The following is a 4,969-nucleotide window of genomic DNA, read 5'->3' on the forward strand; positions in this document are numbered from 1 at the left end:
TGGAATTCTACCCCCCTTCAGGAAAACAAGGTACCATCTCAACGAGTTCTCTGCGAAGCACCGACCTCTGAATGCGAGAGAGTTGTTCAATCTCAGACACTCAAGCCTTAGAGTCACCATTGGGAGGGCCTTTGCTGCATTGAAGAACAGGTTTAAGGTCCTTGACTAGAAACCGTTCCACACGTTTGAAACTCAGGTAAAGCTGGTCCTTTCTTGCTGCATTCTTCACAACTGGATCCTAGGTTTCGAAGAGGTTGTCAGTTTTGATGGAGTAGAGACAGGCCATGGCGTGGAAGCAGACGACAATGATGCCTGGAAGGTGAAGAGGCAAGAGTGGGCATCGATCCCCGTATGTTGAACGATCCCGTTATGATAAACTGCAATTCGTAGTAGCTAGGGAGCATCGTGTTATGAATTACCATTCACAGTAGCTAGGGATGATTTCGTGAACTGATTGCAACTATCATGAACTGTGATTTATGTGTGATGGGAGGTGAGAGCATGGTAAGGCTAACCGTTGTAGAGAAGAGGTAACCTTAGGCATGCCTGAATGGTACCGCCTAATATCATCTCCATCGAGATTTGGGCTTGGCTGCAGGCAAACAAATAGAAAGTTCTTTTTGGCCCAGCCGGTACAGCATGACCTACCAAACAACAGGCCAATTTCGACCCGTAGCTCGTTCTCAAAACGCGCAAGTATGCTTGCACCGCTGCGCTAGTGAGCCACGAATTAGACCCATACAACCAAACGCGTCCGTAGTCACGTTACACTGGCCACACGCGCGCCACACCCAGCCCAAGCCGGTGCCACTGGGTGGCACCGAGGCACCGACGAAGTACTAGTTGCCTTGTCTGCACGTACTCGATCGATCGGAGTGTCGGGCACGCTGCAGGTTGTACATGCCGATCGAGGGACATACAACTTTAAACAGATCGAGCAGGTAGATCACGCCTCTGAACGCTCGCTCTTGGCTACATGCTATAACATGTAGTACCATTGACCGCTCCCTTGTTTATTCTCCCACCCGGCCGGCCTCTCGTGTGTGTCCTCCCCCTGGGTCCTGCTGATGGCCGCCGCAGTTAGCCACCTCCTCCTGCCTCTTCTCCTGCTACTAGCCAACGCTGCCGCCGCTGCCACCGCCGCCACCTGCAACCCTTGTAGTATCGCGAGCCAGGTCTATCTCTTCTGCCCAGACCAGGCAGCCTGGAGGCCCTGCTGCGCCGTGGTCAAGCACGTGATGGACGCCGGCCACGATGACAACCCGCCGTGCCTGTGCCGGCTCGATGTGTGCCAGGAATATCTTCTCACGGGATATAGCTTTCAAGACCTGCTCACATTCTACATGGGATGCGCCGGCGAGCAAGTCGACGCTGCCCGACAACTGGTGGAATCCTGCAGCAGCACCACAGACGGTACGTATCGTATGCATGAGATGCACCCTAATTATCTTGTCATGCACCTACCTACTCTTGACCTAACCTCGAGTACGTTTTTGTTCCGTTGCAGAGCCCTCCATCGTCAACCCTGTGGCGCCGTGGGAGCAACCAATAAGCCCCCTCCGAGCGCGACCCATGGCCTACCGCTCCCGCACCAACGGTATGCATGTCCTAACCCTGTTAATTGACCATGAGAGATGCACTTCTCTTGTCTCTCGATCGGACTCTCCCTCGTCTACTATATATTAACATTTACTTGTTTCTTAATTTCGTTGCAGCTGCCCCATAGATGATGAGCGCGCGAGCGCATCCAAGGGGATGAAGTAGTTTTTTTTACACCGAATAAGAACTGCAATCGAGCCAACACTGAATAAGTTATTTTTCAAGTTTCTTGCGCTCATGTAGTAGTATATTGTTTTGCTACTTGGTCCTGAGCATCTCTGAAACACAGTCGTCACCATAATGAAGTTAACATAATAATCCAACTCAAATAAAAGAGTTACTAACCAACACTACAACGTTGGATCACAAAAAGTGGACCCAGACAGACAGTAGTACATACTATACATTATGCACACAACTCCTACGAGAAATCAGGAAGAGGAAACCATTGTTTTCTCTCAACATCAAATTGTACCTCAGAACAATATAATCAACTCTCTAAGTAAAACAGACACAACACTTCTTCATCAACACATGTTGCACATGAACAGACTTAATACACAACCAATCAGTCAGGTGTACATAATTATCTAGTAACTTAGTTCACTACATCAGCAAAAGGACGGAGACTGCAAATGCTACTCTGGCGCAGCACCAGCAATATTCCCATCCCGAAAACTGCCCAACCTCTTGTCGCCCCGCACAGCATTGTACTCCCGGATGTACATACCACTATGCTCGTACATACCACTATGCTCACTGTAAAACAGAAGGTTATGTAATGTAATTTTTTCTGCAGTCTCAGCTCTGCCTTCACATAAACACTTTATACGGGTTTTTGTGGAGCTCAACTGATACAGTTGAAGTGTGCGCCTACAGGGTAGCTGATGTGCGAATTAGCTGCACTGACCTCCCATATGTTCTCGTTGATTCAACGGGCTAGGCCATACAACACTTTCTTAGCATTTGTCTCGTGCTTAGCACACATCACGTCTGCGCCATCAAAGGTTGTGGCTGGATCCATAACCAACATATGCTTATTCTCAGGATCAAAAATATACAATGCCCAGCTCTCCATGAATTCCGGCAGCATCATCAACTGCCAAATAAATAAGTAATAACCTTTCAGATATCTGTAAATATATATATCTAACTTTAACTCAATCCAGTATACTTTCTCTTCAATACGGCTTACCTTCTTCACAAACTCAAGCTTGTACCCAAGGTCCTCAAAGAACATCATAGTGTTCATATACGCATTATCAATATGCCTAGCATTCACATTCATCAGGCGTCACTGCAAGTTATTAAGGCTGGTGCCAATGCATCACCACACTATAGCCTGCCACGTCAGCTTTTTTCCTCACTCTCACCCTACGGTGCCAGTGCACGGGCTATAGTGCCAGCTCTCACTTCCTCTCTCTCTCCCTACCGCCTCCCTACCGCCCCCACTAGCACCGCTATCGCCTCCCTCTCGCCCCGCTCTCGCCTCCAACGCGGGCTATAGGCGGGCGGTACCGCCCCCTACCGCCGGGCGGTGGAACCACCGCCCGCCTCTCGCCCCGTCGCGGGCGGTATCGCCTCCACTCCAGCCCGCGTTGGCACCAGCCTAAGAGTTGTACATTAGCAACTACAACTTGGTAGGATTATTTTTCTTACCGCAAATCTAGGGTCGAAGATGTGCCGCCAGCATATCGGAGAATATCCATATATCTTGAACTCAAGCTACTTCACCATCCTGTGCACCGTGGACCAGCCGATAAAAGTTATTCTGCCAGCAGGTCCAAACCCTATCTTGAAGTCCCACCCATTCAGATCAACGCGTAGGTCTTGTGTGCTTAAACCATTTCCTGCAGAAACCGAAGCAATTTTATTCCCAGCAATATGTCATTTGACAAGCTGTCACCTATATCTTAGTGAAGTTGTCGATTTTCTTTTTATTGGGTTATGATGTTACCTGTCTAGTTCCCTTGGACTGCAATTCATCATGTGTCCAACGAAATTCAGCACCAGGCTTGCGAGTGGTTCCTCATGACTTGGTCCATAAGTGCCAGGGAAGTTATCACCAATTTCAGCCTTCACACGTACTGACATCCCAACTCCAAATGCAAATCCTGTCACAGTAAATGATGGCACTCCAAGGCTAGAGCTGCCTAAAACTTCTCGAACCGATGAGCCAGTGCCACCTTCGCCACGAGATCCCCGTGAAGGACCACCGGCATCTACAAATCAGCTTGGTACTCACATTCTTCCACAGCATCATATGTTATGTTCATCCCTACAGGGTTCCCAGCCCCACGAGCCGCTGATATTCAAAAACATAGAATTCAGCGGTGCGATTTTTTCAATGCACAATCTAAGCAGCTCAATCTACCAAGTAATTACCAGCATCAGCTGCGGTCATGTTACCTCCTCCCGAAGCAATAACTCCTTCACCAACACCTGGTTCTGCAAAGAAGAAAAATACGCAATTCTTATTAATTCTTTTACTGATAAAGATAAAAAGATTTTTGTGGTTCGGTAAAATTTTCCAACCTGGGTCGACACCTGCTGCATGTGGTATACCATTTACCCCGGGATTTACTGACTGCGCAGCATTTGGGTTCATCGTTTGCGGGACACCCGCAAATGCATCAACACCAAAGCACCCATCTTCTTCAGATGGTGGCACAAGCCATGAACTAATGATGTCATCATTGATCATTGTTGCGGAGGACGCAGTTCATGATTCTGTCAGCATAACTTGCAGCAAAGATTTAAATTTAATCTGTATACAAGTACAACAACTTACCAGTGTTCGACTCCATATATGCCATCATCCTTGCCAGTTGCTCGTCACAATGCACGTAAGAATCACCTGCCAATGACAACAAACTACTGTTATTAAAACTGCAAATGGAAAAATTATAACTTTCTCCACATAAAAATTACAGCTCTTATGTTCTCTAGCACTCTCTTCATATAGTTGTGTTGCTAGCTCCTCATCGCCCGTGCACCAACCTGACATACTAGCTCTCCCACGAAGACAGATACCGTTGTCGCTGTCCTCGAATACCATTGGTGCCTTGACACGGTCCTGAATGGATGGACACCAAATGTCAGATACACCTCCCACTTCATTTGACCAACTCTCATGATTAGTTGTTTCAGTGACAATTGTGGTTTCATCTGCAACCTATGTTCTCCTCGCTTGATGGTACCATTGGTTTATCAGTATCATCTTCAAAACAAAAAAAATTACGAGTGATTTCCTTAGGACTAACACATGGCTGGTAATATCACAATCAAAACAGGGTTCTTATCACTCCGCACTAGCCTGGTACAACATAAACTATCATGCTCAGATCTCCAACACCAAGGTCGTAGCCAT

At 47.5% G+C, this 4,969-nt stretch overlaps 1 long non-coding RNA gene across 2 annotated transcripts; it reads right to left on the minus strand.

Moving 5' to 3' along the window:
• Nucleotides 1–2,036: 2,036 nt before the first annotated feature.
• On the minus strand, nucleotides 2,037–4,385 carry LOC124679297. 2 transcript variants are annotated; one of them, XR_006994914.1, is made up of 5 exons: nucleotides 4,135–4,385; nucleotides 3,985–4,047; nucleotides 3,557–3,904; nucleotides 3,259–3,449; nucleotides 2,037–2,698 (listed from the first exon to the last, which is right to left on the minus strand). It is a non-coding gene; the product is annotated as an uncharacterized LOC124679297 (long non-coding RNA). The 2 variants fall into 2 exon arrangements; XR_006994913.1 differs by lacking the exon at nucleotides 4,135–4,385 and having other exon boundaries at nucleotides 3,985–4,079.
• Between the last annotated feature and the right edge of the window lie 584 nt (nucleotides 4,386–4,969).

Source organism: Lolium rigidum, chromosome 7 (genome assembly GCF_022539505.1).
Source record: "Lolium rigidum isolate FL_2022 chromosome 7, APGP_CSIRO_Lrig_0.1, whole genome shotgun sequence".
NCBI classification, from domain to species: domain Eukaryota; kingdom Viridiplantae; phylum Streptophyta; class Magnoliopsida; order Poales; family Poaceae; genus Lolium; species Lolium rigidum.